At 39.4% G+C, this 13,744-nt stretch overlaps 1 protein-coding gene across 2 annotated transcripts in view; it reads left to right on the top strand.

The window, feature by feature from the left end:
- LOC121712320 (disks large-associated protein 2-like) overlaps positions 1–13,744 on the top strand; it is a 95,155-nt gene that overhangs the window by 67,634 nt on the left and 13,777 nt on the right. The gene's annotated exons all lie outside the window — the stretch shown is intronic.

Here is a 13,744-nt window from a genome sequence, read left to right as displayed (position 1 = left end):
AGCTTCAATCATTAGTGGCAGATAGTTATCTCGTGATTCCACGCTGACACGACTCAGAAAGTATGAGATCGTCCTGTCAAAATCACTGTGTGTTTACTTGGTGGAAAATGGACCAGTGTCTAATATTTATGGAAACGCTCTTTATTATTTTCTGTTTACAAATCATGACCACAGGTATGTGTGTAGTGACATTTCACTGAAGTGATCCATCAGAGAGGACGCCCTCTACTGGCAGAAATGTATCTACTTCAGGCAAGGGACAGGACCCAAGGGACAGGACCCAGACAGCTGGCAAAACTATTAAGCCAATCAGGTCAGTTTAAGAAGTGACATCGGACCAATCCAAAGACAAGCCTGCTGGTCAAGAGGAGTTAAATCTCTTGCCTGGATTCAGATTGTCAGTCCTATCATCTTTCCCCTACACTTTTCCTTGACCTTGACGTAAAATGTCATGAGGTCAAGGTGAGATGCGAAGAACTATTCAATATGACTCATTGGGAAAGTGGTGCTTAGAGATCCCCACTGCACTAACTCTAGACTACATAATTGTGTGAAGGCAGACATTGATATTGTCATGGGTCAGGTTTATTGTTATTGTTATTATTTGTTCCTGGTGCACTGACTTGTAGGGCGCCACTATTTTCTTTTCCTTTTGTAAAGGATGCACCATATTCCCTTTACTAGGAGATTTGAAAGGAAGCACTTTTAGAGACTTCGACCAGGTGTCATCATGGCGGTCACTTTGATAATTCTGTTAGGAACCTTCCTAAACAAGAAAGACTATCTGAATCCAGCCCTTGACTCATGTCTTATGAGACTTAAGAGAGGAGCGCTTTACAGGTGTTCGTTAGGGCTACTGAACATGCAAATGTCATTCCTTATTAGATAAGATGTTCATTGAGTTGTTTTTTTAAGAAACAAAGCTCAATTGTTTACACCCACTTATCAAGAAAACAAGATGTCACTCTGCAATTCAAGCTTCTTCTTAATATGTCTACGCAAGAGGGCAAACATAATGGTTAGATAGCTAGGAACAAAACCTTAGTAAAAATCTGTTGCTATTAATTGCAGAGAATAACTTCAGAGCAAAATATTCACATACTTGGGCCCCTTTTGCACTGCCCTGTAGTGGAGGGAAGCTAGGATGCCTATCTAGGGTGCCCCTTTTCCTTCACTACAGTATGTAAACAGCACCCAAAAGATGCACTTCGGAGAGCAAGGACACAAGAGTGTGATGATGAATCGGAAGCTATAGCAGACGAGTAGAGAAGAGAAAGATGCTTGGACGATCTTATGAATCAAAATGGCGCCCATGTTTTCCCCATTTTATATCCCCACTGTGATGTGTTGACAGAGAGAAAGAGGGCGAGTGTTTGTGAGCCTTAATTAAACGTCATTAAAGAGCTGATCACTAAACAGAGGCTTGGATTAGCGTAAAGATCTGTGTGAATACTGAAAACTACAGGAAGATCAGTCATGATGTCTGCTTATTCCACTGTTTGGTTGAATTTCCCCATTCTCATGTATTCTTTAGATTGTGTAATAACCGTAGGTTATTTGCACACCTATGAAGTAGCTCCAGTTTTTTGGCCGTATCACACTTGTATATTAATTCACCGAACTCCTTGTGAAGTTTAAATTAACTGTCACGTTGCATCAGAGCTGTAAAATACAGACGTTATTACAGAAAGAAATGCATTTACGAGGTGTAGGCTAACGGCCCTCTGTTGGCGCGTCGGTAGGGTTGCCAACCGTTCCTAATATGGAATCATCTCATATTTGAAAGGAAAAAGATGTGTTCCGTATTGAACTGATATGGAACACATTTTGTTCCGTATTATTGAGAATCAACTCAGTGCAAATCCATGACAGATCAGTATAATAAGTTAGACTATGAACGAAGAATGCACGATTCGTATGAGATAAAGCGAAACCTGGCTGCTGTCATTTTCCCCTCTCGGCTTGTCTGTCATCACTATCCCAACAGAGAATGCACTTTTCATTTGAGCCACTTTTTTTTGAGCCACTTTTTATTCTTTTCATTTGAGCCACTTTTTTCTGTGATATCTGCCAGTCCAGTTTGATACATATACGTTTTTTGGTTTTAGTAGAATATAGGCTACAAACAGTTATTTCTTTATTAAGTGTTTTTGCATCAAAATGATTCTTGTTTTGCACCGGATAGAAAATGAGTAGGCTAGTAGGCTACATTAATTCAATACGGAGCCCTGGAGGCATCATTGCAAGAATTTTTGTAATTGCACATTGCAAGAATTTTTTGTATATCATGAGAAAAACCTGGTCTTGTTAGCAAAATGTTCCTGGGAATGTTTTCGCAGACCCAGCCAAACGTACAGTACCACCAGGTACGTTTCTGAGGTGCAAACTAGCCAATGGGGGTGCTACAGAGAGGCGTTTAGACATTGTTTACTACAGTTGGGTCTGGTCAAACTAGATTGTAGCTTACACGGGCTCAGAAGTATTCTTTGGTTACCAAACCAAAGTTTTGAATTAATGGTGCCTATTATCGCTAAGTTTTACAAAATATAAGGGCACAAACTCTGATCTGGCCCATCTTGGTTGCAGCCCAGGGATTTTAGCTCAATTGTCAACACGCTTCCGCTCCGTGGCGCAGCTGTTCGCCCGTTCGAATCCGGCAGTGTGCCAAGTCTGGTCTTCGTGAATTGTGTTGAATTGCGCGGCTTGGCCGGACTCGTTGTGTGCACACGGCCGAACTCGACCCCCCCCCTCGTTCCTTATCCATATCAGGAAGTTGCTAACCCTACGCGTTGGGGGCTGATTTACCACCTCAAACGTGCATTTCTTTCTGTGAACTGAACGCCGTGTCGTCCATTATCCTACATAGTTTCCAATCAGCTCTGGTGAATCAAATGATTCATTATAAGGTGCATACTGTGCATACCTACCCTGGCTGAAGATATGTATGAATGTTTGTTTAAAATGTTCCTGTGTTTCATTTGCGCACAGCAAAAAACACACTGGCGGTGTCTGAAACATCAGACAGCATTTAGGCCCATCGACTGGGTCTCCAGAGAAGTGTAGCTAGAATAAGCTGTTTTACAAGATAACATAGCACATACAGTTGGTAAAATTGCCTATTATGTCTACCATCAACATTAACATGTTAGTGTGTGTATGGTAATTGCAATTCATTACAATTTCTTCAAATCTATTAGCTCAAATTTAAAAACCAAAAAGAATAATCCATTCAAAACTTGATACACTGTGTTGTAGCCACAAATAGCCTTCATTAGAGTAGATTCATTGTTATTTTTTTTCTAATTCTTCTTCTTCGTGGTAGCATTAGCAACATTTCACCAAAGCATCAGGCATCTGTTTGCGCAACATTATGTAAGCTACACAAGGCACGTGTTGTGACTAAGACTATAGCTAAAGGCTAGCTTGTAAGGTAACTGAAGTTATTTCAAATGTTTATGGAATGGGTCCTTTCACAGAAAAAAAGTATAATTCCTCCCATAAGTATCATTCCATATTGCCAAGTAAGTTGCAGCCATGTATGGCATTCATACAGAAGCCTTTCAGTCAACTTCAACCTTTTTCAGTACAGGGGTCATTCTATAATTCAGGGTACATTTCAAGTGTAGAGAGAAACCAAAACATGTAATGACTTTTTTATCATTAAACTTTTTTATAGTCATAGAACACACTTCAAAGTTAACATGACAAGTATTTGCTGAGCTTAAACCTGTCAGACTATTTATTTGAGTATTATACTAAGTATATACTCAAATAAATTATATATATATATATACTAAGTATTTATTTGAATAAATTATGTAATAACACAAAAATCTGTCAACTCTGTTAGAGACAAACTCGGTAAATGATATATATTTAGCAAATGTGATAATTTTTTTAATTATGCCTTCCCTAAGAGAACTTTGGTCTCTACAGTCACTGTAGCAACTTTGAATCTGATAAGATCGCTCACTTTTTGTCCTGAGATAAAAACACATTCGACTGGCAAGTTTCCAAGAGGTACATATATATATATATATAAAAGAAAATATGTGGTAAAAATATTAGTTGTAACACATCTTCTGATTTATATTTGAAACAAAAAAACATATTTACCCATCATTTTAAGAGCAAACTCTTAAATTAGCAGAGTTGACACTCATTCAATGCTATTGAAAACAGAGTTGAGACCACATCATTGTCAACTCTGTTAATGATATGTCAAATCATCAATCTATGCAGAATTAACAGAGTTACTGCATACTAAAACTAGTTACTGCATGATATGTATAAAACCAGAATTTAATGGCTTTTAATCATATTATTGTTTTTTTAAAAATTGAGTGAGAGTTTCACTCCAATAACGCAATAACAGAGTTTACGGATAATTACTCTACTGTTGGTGTATCCTCAACATTTTGTTAAAATTAATGAGAGAAGAAGCTTAACATATCTCACTGCCTTTCCAGTTTCCTGTCAGAGGAATTGGCATCTGTCTGTGTAGGCATCATGCTTCATTTTCAAAGTCTGTGTAAATTTTAAGCAGTTTTATAACAGAGTTGACAAGAACTTTGAGATGGACCAAAATTATATATTTTTTAAACTTAAATCTTGCATAATACAGAAAATACACAATGTATAAAACTAAATAAATAAATTAATCTCCAAAAAATAGATTGTTAGACTTAACATCATGTTTAGTCAAGTTGAATGCATGACTGTAGTCGGAGACAGTCAATAATATGGGGTGTAGAAGTAATTTAGTTAATATATTGTGGATAAATTGGGTCTAAAATAAAATAAAGCATTGTTATTCAAATGCATAATTGCATAATTGTTCAAAATTCAAAATATGCATAATTGTTCAAAATTGATTCATTATGATTTTTTTTTTTGATAATAACTAAATCTTTATCATGGAGACGGGAAATGTACCCTGAATTATAGAATGACCCACAGACTGAAAATGTGAATATGGAGCTATAGTTAGTAGTGGGAACGACAATGTGAGAGAAAAAAAACCTAAACATAGCGTGATGGCTATTGTTGGAGTTTGAGACTGGTGTGTTCGGCTTCTCAGTAGCAGGTTTTTCCTAAATGGACAGAGAGTTTGGTTTGTGAGTGGAATTATCTGGAATGATTGTATTATGTTTATCTGGAATGATTGTATTACTAGGAGAGTCTGGATATAATGACGTCTGATATACTTTCTGCACCCTCCCAAACAAAGGCAACTCCTTAAATTGTTCAACATTAATTATTCTCTGAACAGAAGTAAGAATAAAGGTCTGATCACCAGAACTACATTCTAACTCACAAGAAGGAGTCTACCTTCCCAACCTAGAGAGTTAGCAACTACGTTTTAGCTACTTTTGTACATTACAAAGAGGGTTTAATTTCAGTACATATCAAATATATATATATATATATATATATATATATATATATATATATATATATATATATATATATATATATATTCATTCATATATTAATCATATATAACACATATTAAGATAGCAATGCCCACTTAACAGAAAATTTAGATTTTCATCTATTTTATGTATTTTACCAAAATGAACATTCCTGTTAGATGTTAGAAACTGTGACCATATCAAAACCACTAATGAAGCATACTATGCACAGACTAGCCACTAGACTACACATTACAGTACCACACACACACACACACACACACCATCAGTTACACTGCCACCAACCATACACACATTACAGTAGGCCTACACACATGCAGTCAGTCACACTCAAGCATACACACATTCCACAGCACCATGAAAACTACTGCACACACACAATGTAGCACTACACAAACAGACAGACACTCTTAGACCTAATGGCTCTGTTTGTGCCATGTTAATAGATAGATAGATAGATAATTTATTCATCCCAAGGGACATTTTAGAATTTTTATTACCCACCTATGCCCACCGTAAGGAGTGGTGTGGCATCTAACTAAAGAGAGTAAAATATATTTTATCTGATTTAAAAGGCTTTCCCATTCAGGCCACAGGTTATACTGTGAACTGCGTTGCCATGGCTGGGCAGGCATGCCCACAGTCCCGATTAAGGCAGAGACTTAAGAGGTCTTGACCAAGGCCATGTTTATAGGGCTTCATGAACAGGGCCATGTTTATAGGGCTTCATGAACAAGGCCATGTTTATAGAGCTTCATGAACAGGGCCATGTTTATAGGGCTTCATGAACAGGGCCATGTTTATAGGGCTTCATGAACAAGGCCATGTTTATAGGGCTTCATGAACAGGGCCATTGTGTCACACCCTGGAATGTATTCAGCAAGAAAGACCCACAACATCATACTTACGTAATAGAAAGGGAAAAAAGAGCTACACTTACTTACACACCTGCAATAGCTTTGAGTAACTACTTTCAGCCTATAGAAGTGGCGCGGTGGGCCAAGAGCAATTGTCCCAGACCTGACCCCACACACGACCCTGAGCAGCTCCTCATAAACACAGATTAAGTCGAGACTGAACCACCATACCAGTGGTCTGGCTGTGTAGGACTGCTAGGTCGTTTTAGCCTGGAAGAGGGGGTGGTGTTTGTGACCGAGATGGCAGCTGCTAGTCTCGCTAGGGTGTCATGGCAACCATAGGATATGTAATGCCTTCAAGATAGAAGTATGGCATGTTACATTTATAAGAAAAAGTAATCTCCAATGTTGCACACATTTTATTTAATGGTGGTTTTCATATGTAACTCCCTGTCCTCTATGCAGGTATATGGAGGAGAGACATCACATCGGGAAATGGGAGGGGAAATCATATATAATGATTTAAATGGTATATTAATCATATATAATGGTGCTCAGTCTCATCTTTCAAGGATGCCTCAAACATTCATTCTATGCAAAGCCGGTGTATCATATCTTTCATTTGATTTGTTTGGATGTCATGCAGTTGAACTATGTGGCATGTGCTCATTTATAGACAGTCATATAGCACTTTGAGATGTATTTGCAGGTATGCTTATATGCTAGTCAGTTTGCCATGTTCAGGTTTTCTCATATACTGTATTAGTGAGATTGTTATTTGCAGGTATACTCATATTCCAGCATCTGTGATGTTAGCATCATATTTAATCATTCATCTTGAAGCTGTTTTTAATCAGTTCATTTTCAGTGTTTAGGCTAAGCAAAGCTAGAGATATGTGGGGGTCATTAAGTCCTCGCTGTGCTGGTCAGAATCCACTGATAACCACTGATTATTGTAATAAAAGAACAGTTAGACGTAACAGAAACAGGCTTATGGGTTCATGAATACAACTGCAGTTGCCCTTTATGTGCAAAAATGTATAGTGTGCCCAATTCCACAAGATATATTGGTCCTTGGGTCACTTAAAAATCAACATAATAAGCCACACTACTAGCTTTAGCAGACACTATACAGTGTTAGCATTATTAGCAAAATGTCTATCTTACACAGACGCCAGGGTCTGTTTAACCAATATCGTTAGTTGGTGCTGAGACAGGTGACTGTCATTTGCCATATAGTGTTTAGTACAGACATAGATCTTAGATAACCATTTCCCTAACGCCAAAGTTTTTAGCATTTGCTCATAATAGGTGACCAGCATAGAGAGATTTTGCGCTAACACGAGTGACTGTTCGAGCAGTTTTTGCAAACCTAGCCGACTGCTACTGAGGCCTTTGGTGTACATTGTAGCCAACACAGCGTCAGACTAGCGGTGACATCAGCCACCTGACAGGTGAAGTTTGCTGTTGGTACAGGTGATGTTTAGAGAGTTTGCTGCAAACAGGTTTGGTGACTCACAGGACAGGTGATGTTTTTAGCGTAAGTCTGCCTCACTATGTAATACATTTTTCTGCTGTTGCAAAAAGGAAGGTTCCTCACACAGGCTATGCAGGCATCTAGGATAACTCACTTTTTATTTGAAGCAGGGATCTAGGATAACTCACTTTTTATTTGAAGCATGCAGGCATCTAGGACAACTCACGTTTTATTTGAAGCAGGGATCTAGGATAACTCACTTTTTATTTGAAGCATGCAGGGATCTAGGACAACTCACTTTTTATTTGAAATATTGAATGTGATTTGAATTAACACATTTTCAAAAGCATCTGTTGATGTCAGCTATTTGCAGATGTTTTGGTAACTGATGTATCTGTAACATAACTGGTGTAATGCTATTATTAATCATTGTTTCATATAAATTATGATAAGTTAGTGACTTTTTTCAGTCACTACGAGACAGATTATAACCCAAATGCACAAATTAGTGTTTAGTGCCACAGCCAAGTTTAGTGCCACAGCCCATCCCCTAACTATGAGTGTGACTTGGGAATGTGGAGTAATTGACTCAGGAATCAGGTACAAGAATATATGTTATTATTATATACATATATAATCTATGTCATATGATAATGTTATATAAAATACATCTACAGCCCTTTCAAATATTAAAAATACTAAAATAGTGCCACAGTCGCCCATTTAAATCAGATATCATGTCTGTAAACAACTTTGTCTGAATACCATTACCACAGTTTGGGGACCCAAACTACACTTGCCTTCCTGGTACACTTACTTTCTAGGGTGATACATCTTACACCACTTGTGAATGTTAACATGTTCCAGTCACAGAGGGGCATTAAATATAACACCTATGGATCTGAATGATACTCCAAACTTCCCTCTACTGGGGCCCCAGTTCTACAATTAAAATGAGACTAATTTATTAGTAATTATTAGAATATTGAACAATGAACGAAACGAGGAGAATACTGATGACACATTTCTCATTCCTGATAACTGAAATATAGGTGGCCTCAAGTAGCTTCACAATTACCCACAATGCATCGGTAGCATTGGTATATTTGTATTTCCAAATTGGCATTTGTATGAGCAGGTGGGTTAACAGAAACAGAAACACTGGCAATGGTTACTGCTGATATCTATACTTACATATACAACCAATTAGATTACTCATTGAAGCATCTCAAAATGATGTCTTTGTCTGTGATGTTGGTGTGTGTCTTTAGACTGTTCATAGCACCTTCCATGGGGAGAATGCATAGCTTGTGTGTTACACATGGTCACTAGGCCATGTGGCAGAAATCATAAATACTTTATAGAAGTATTAACAGAATTGTCTTTCCGTTGTATGAAAATGAAATGATGTAGATGTGTTCAAATAGATTGAGATGAACTGCAGGATGTGATAGTGTGGAGTGAGAGAGAGTGCGTGTGGGGGGGGGGGGGGTTACATTATGTGCAATCAGATAAGGTAATTACTGTGGTATGGCTTCTTTCAAGGATGTGTGTGTGTGTGTGTGTGTGGAGTAAATCTCTATGGGAGGTGGACCTCTCTTTACGTTCTACCAGTTATCAATTTAAAACCACAACAGAGATTGCAACTTAATATTTGATAGTGTACAAGAGTGTACAACAAGGTTTCATTACAATTTTCTTACCCCTTTACTTGTCATGATGGAAAAAAAATAATCATGTCAGTGGTTGACAGGTAGGAAACTGAAGTTATTTTGAACGGTCATCATTTGCTTACATCTGTAGCTATTGATTGCTTTATGTACATTTTTACTGTGGGAATGTGTTTGGAAGACGCCTAAACAGGCCACCTTTTCATGTTTACATTAGCAACGAAGCTGCCATGGCGATGTGGTTGTTATGACATGTTGAACGGAACATAAGACCATCCAATGAGGACATGGCAAAGAGAGAGAGGAATGTGATCAGGGCAAGGGGAGAACTTGTGAGACTGGAAGAGGTGCGCTACAGGTATCCTCCTCTCAGATCAACTGTCTGTCTCCCTGCTTCCTCTTGTGTGCCCTGTGGTGGTCACTCCAGAACATTTGACCTGCCAAGTCTTCTTTTTTCTTGAACTTTTCTGGCATTTCAATGGTATTTTCTTTTGTTTGTTTTTCATACGTTTGATTACTTGAATGCTTACTGTGATGCTTAAATGTGAATTTATGGTTGATGGTTCATAAGTTGTATATTTTTTCATAAACCAATATATGAGACATTGAAACCAACTCAAAAACACTGTTCTCTGGCTTGATTCCACAGACACCACTGGGTGGGGTTTTCATGGTTCATGGTGTCACTCTGCGAGCTGGGTGGCTTAACACAACTGGATTTTCATGGGGCTCATAGCTTTAATCTCAAACCATGCATCCAGCACAATGACAATGGCCAGCAATATTCACACAATATTCTCACAAGAACCAAATGACCACGGTTCATTCAGAGCACCACATATCCTTGGCTCAGAGTAGCCATGTTCCACATAATGATAGCAGATGCCAGTAATTCAAATATGTAAACGTGTCCGCTCACTTATGACAGATAGAGAGGCTATAACTGCTATGTGTAATGGGTTATATCAGAAGGCCCCTACCAGTGATCTGTGGCCCTATACTCAACTGTGCACTCGCAACATAAGGAAGTCGTTAAGGTAGAGGGTGATTAACCACCAACACTCATGTCCCATGCTAGCAGTACTCCATCCCAGCCGAAAAGCCATGCTACAATGCTACAATTACATTTGTTTCAACACTGAAAAGCCATGCTACCATGCTACAATTACATTTGTTTCAACACTGAAAAGCCATGCTAGAATGCTCCAGTGCTACAATGCTCCAATTACATTTGTTTCAACACTGAAAGCCATGCTACAGTGCTCCAGTGCTCCAGTGCTACAATTACATTTGTTTCAACACTGACTGTGTAGGTAGAACTGTAGCTGCAACATGCCGTTGGTAAGTAAAACCCTGTTCTAAAACAATTCCTATTTTCTCCAAATTAGGCAGCAACACTTCAGTTTTATTCCACTTGCTATCTTTGGAATCTCCACTCATGAATTAGAAGTCAAGCCCAACGGCAAAATCCTATATTTGACTTTTTAAACCTGATAAAGCTGGTAAAGTTTCGCTTTAAAATCTACTCTGTTAGAGAAGTCCTTATCTCTCATGGAAAATACAGTGACTGAATTTGTTCAGATGTTTTCTCCAAAGTTCTGATCAGCTCTAAAAGTCTTTTACATTGGCTTTATTCTGGATTAAACTCATAAAACGCATTTCCTTAGTCATTTATCCTACATCAATGGATTAAACCACTTTTGAACCAACTGGTTTAAATGTATGTTTTTGGTTAGTAAAATATTCTCTAGATTAAACTGAAATAGTTTTTCAATCCAAAACAAGCAGGCCAAACATAATGCAGATATGATTAAAATAGCTCCTTTAAGTTGTTCTAAGTTGTCTCCCTCTTCTTGTCCTATAGGCACTCGTATATTAGCAGAACGAAGTAGGCGGGATGGTACGTGTGATGGGATCCCCTCTTCAAATGTTTCTCATAATCGTACCCTAATATCCACCCTAATCCTACCCTACCCTTAATATCCACCATAATCCTACCCTACCCTTAATATCCACCATAATCCTACCCTACCCTTAATATCCACCAAAATCCTACCCTAATCCTACCCTACCCTTAATATCCACCATAATCCTACCCTAATCCTACCCTACCCTTAATATCCACCATAATCCTACCCTACCCTTAATATCCACCATAATCCTACCCTACCCTTAATATCCACCATAATCCTACCCTATATTAATACTGCATATACCATAATCCTACCCGACCCTTAATATCCACCATAATCCTACCCTACCCTTAATATCCACCCTAATCCTACCCTACCCTTAATATCCACCAAAATCCTACCCTAATCCTACCCTACCCTTAATATGCACCATAACCCTACCCTAATCCTACCCTACCCTTAATATGCACCATAACCCTACCTTACCCTTAATACACACCATAACCCTACCCTACCCTTAATATCCACCATAATCCTACCCTATCATGAATATGCATCATAACCCTACCTTACCCTTAATATTCACCATAATCCTACCTTACCCTTAATATGCACCATAACCCTACCCTACCCTTAATATTCACCATAACCCTACCCTACCCTTAATACACACCATAACCCTACCCTACCCTTAATACACACCATAACCCTACCCTACCCTTAATACGCACCATAACCCTTAATACACAGACCCCCCCTTCACCCTAGGCCCCCCTAAAGGCCCCTGTAGATCAGGAGAGTCCTCCACGCTGCACTGAGAGCATGCACTGTGGCGTCACGTCTGTGGACATCCTGAAGCTGCATATGAACGTCCCCATAGTCTCACCACGCTCCACCTGAACGTCCCCATAGTGTGGTCACGCTCCACCTGAACGTCCCCATAGTCTCACCACGCTCCACCTGAACGTCCCCATAGTGTGGTCACGCTCCACCTGAACGTCCCCATAGTGTGGTCACGCTCCACCTGAACGTCCCCATAGTGTGGTCACGCTCCACTTCACGCTCCAGCTGAACGTCCCCATAGTGTGATCACGCTCCACTTCACGCTCCACCTGAACGTCCCCATAGTGTGATCACGCTCCACTTCACGCTCCACCTGAACGTCCCCATAGTGTGATCACGCTCCACCTGAACGTCCCCACAGTGTGATCACGCTCCACTTCACGCTCCACCTGAACGTCCCCATAGTGTGATCACGCTCCACTTCACGCTCCACCTGAACGTGCCCATAGTGTGATCACGCTCCACCTGAACGTCCCCATAGTGTGATCACGCTCCACCTGAACGTCCCCATAGTGTGATCACGCTCCACTTCACGCTCCACCTGAACGTCCCCATAGTGTGATCACGCTCCACTTCACGCTCCACCTGAACATCCCCATAGTGTGGTCGCGCTCCCCCTGAACCCCGTGCTATTCTATCCTCTCTGACGATCACGGCCTCTGTGAAGAACAGAGCCAGTAGACGGGGAGAGGCCACAGACTGTTCTCCGGTTGTGTTGTTGTGTCCATCCTGCTCATCACTTCATCATTTCTGTAGGGTTTGTATCTGGTATTTCATAATGTAATATCAGGTCAAGAGCATATAAACAGAAGTGTCCCTCTCTCTTTCTTTCTGTCTATCTCTCTCTTTCTACAGAGGGTTTACTCTGATCTGTTACATGTACTGTATCAGTCAATCCTGTTGAATCTCCTGTGGATCTCTTATGTCTTAATGAATCTCTCATGTTGATGTGACAGGGTATTGTAACATTTGAATGACTTGTGTACTCCATACCAGTTATTTTATTGTTTATTATCTGCATTTTTAATTATTTTACAAAACTTACCATTTTCAAGTATGTTTTGATTTAATTTCTTATTTTCTGTTCCCGTTTATGTATTCATTGATTGACTTGTTTTATATCAATTACATTTGCCTTTCAGAAATCTCCATCATGTTGCACCATTTGTGTTTTGTTTATGGTATGGTATGAAGTTGTTGTGATCTGCCTGATTTCATGACATCATCTGGGGATGGAGAGATAACTGTCTGACTAATGAGGTTCTCAGGGTTCCATGTGATGTCATTTATGCAATGCTGTGCAATGCATGTGTGCACTGTGTGTGTGTGTGTGTGAGAGAGAGTGATACATTTTCTGTGTGTGTGTGTACTGTATCTGTTGTCTGGCACAGTGAAGTGGTGTCAAGAGGTGGATTTCAAGACAGTAATGTTTTATATGTTTGTAGTGTATGTGTGTATGTGTGTGTGTGTGTGTGTGTGTGTGTGTGTATGTGTGTGTGTATGACACCTCTTTGCTGCTGTGAATTGTAATAATGTCACCTCGTGTCCA

The sequence above is a fragment of the Alosa sapidissima genome, chromosome 6 (genome assembly GCF_018492685.1).
Source record: "Alosa sapidissima isolate fAloSap1 chromosome 6, fAloSap1.pri, whole genome shotgun sequence".
NCBI classification, from domain to species: Eukaryota; Metazoa; Chordata; class Actinopteri; order Clupeiformes; family Clupeidae; genus Alosa; species Alosa sapidissima.
Note: the sequence above shows the minus strand (reverse complement) of the source record. Positions and strands in the feature narration are given on the sequence as shown.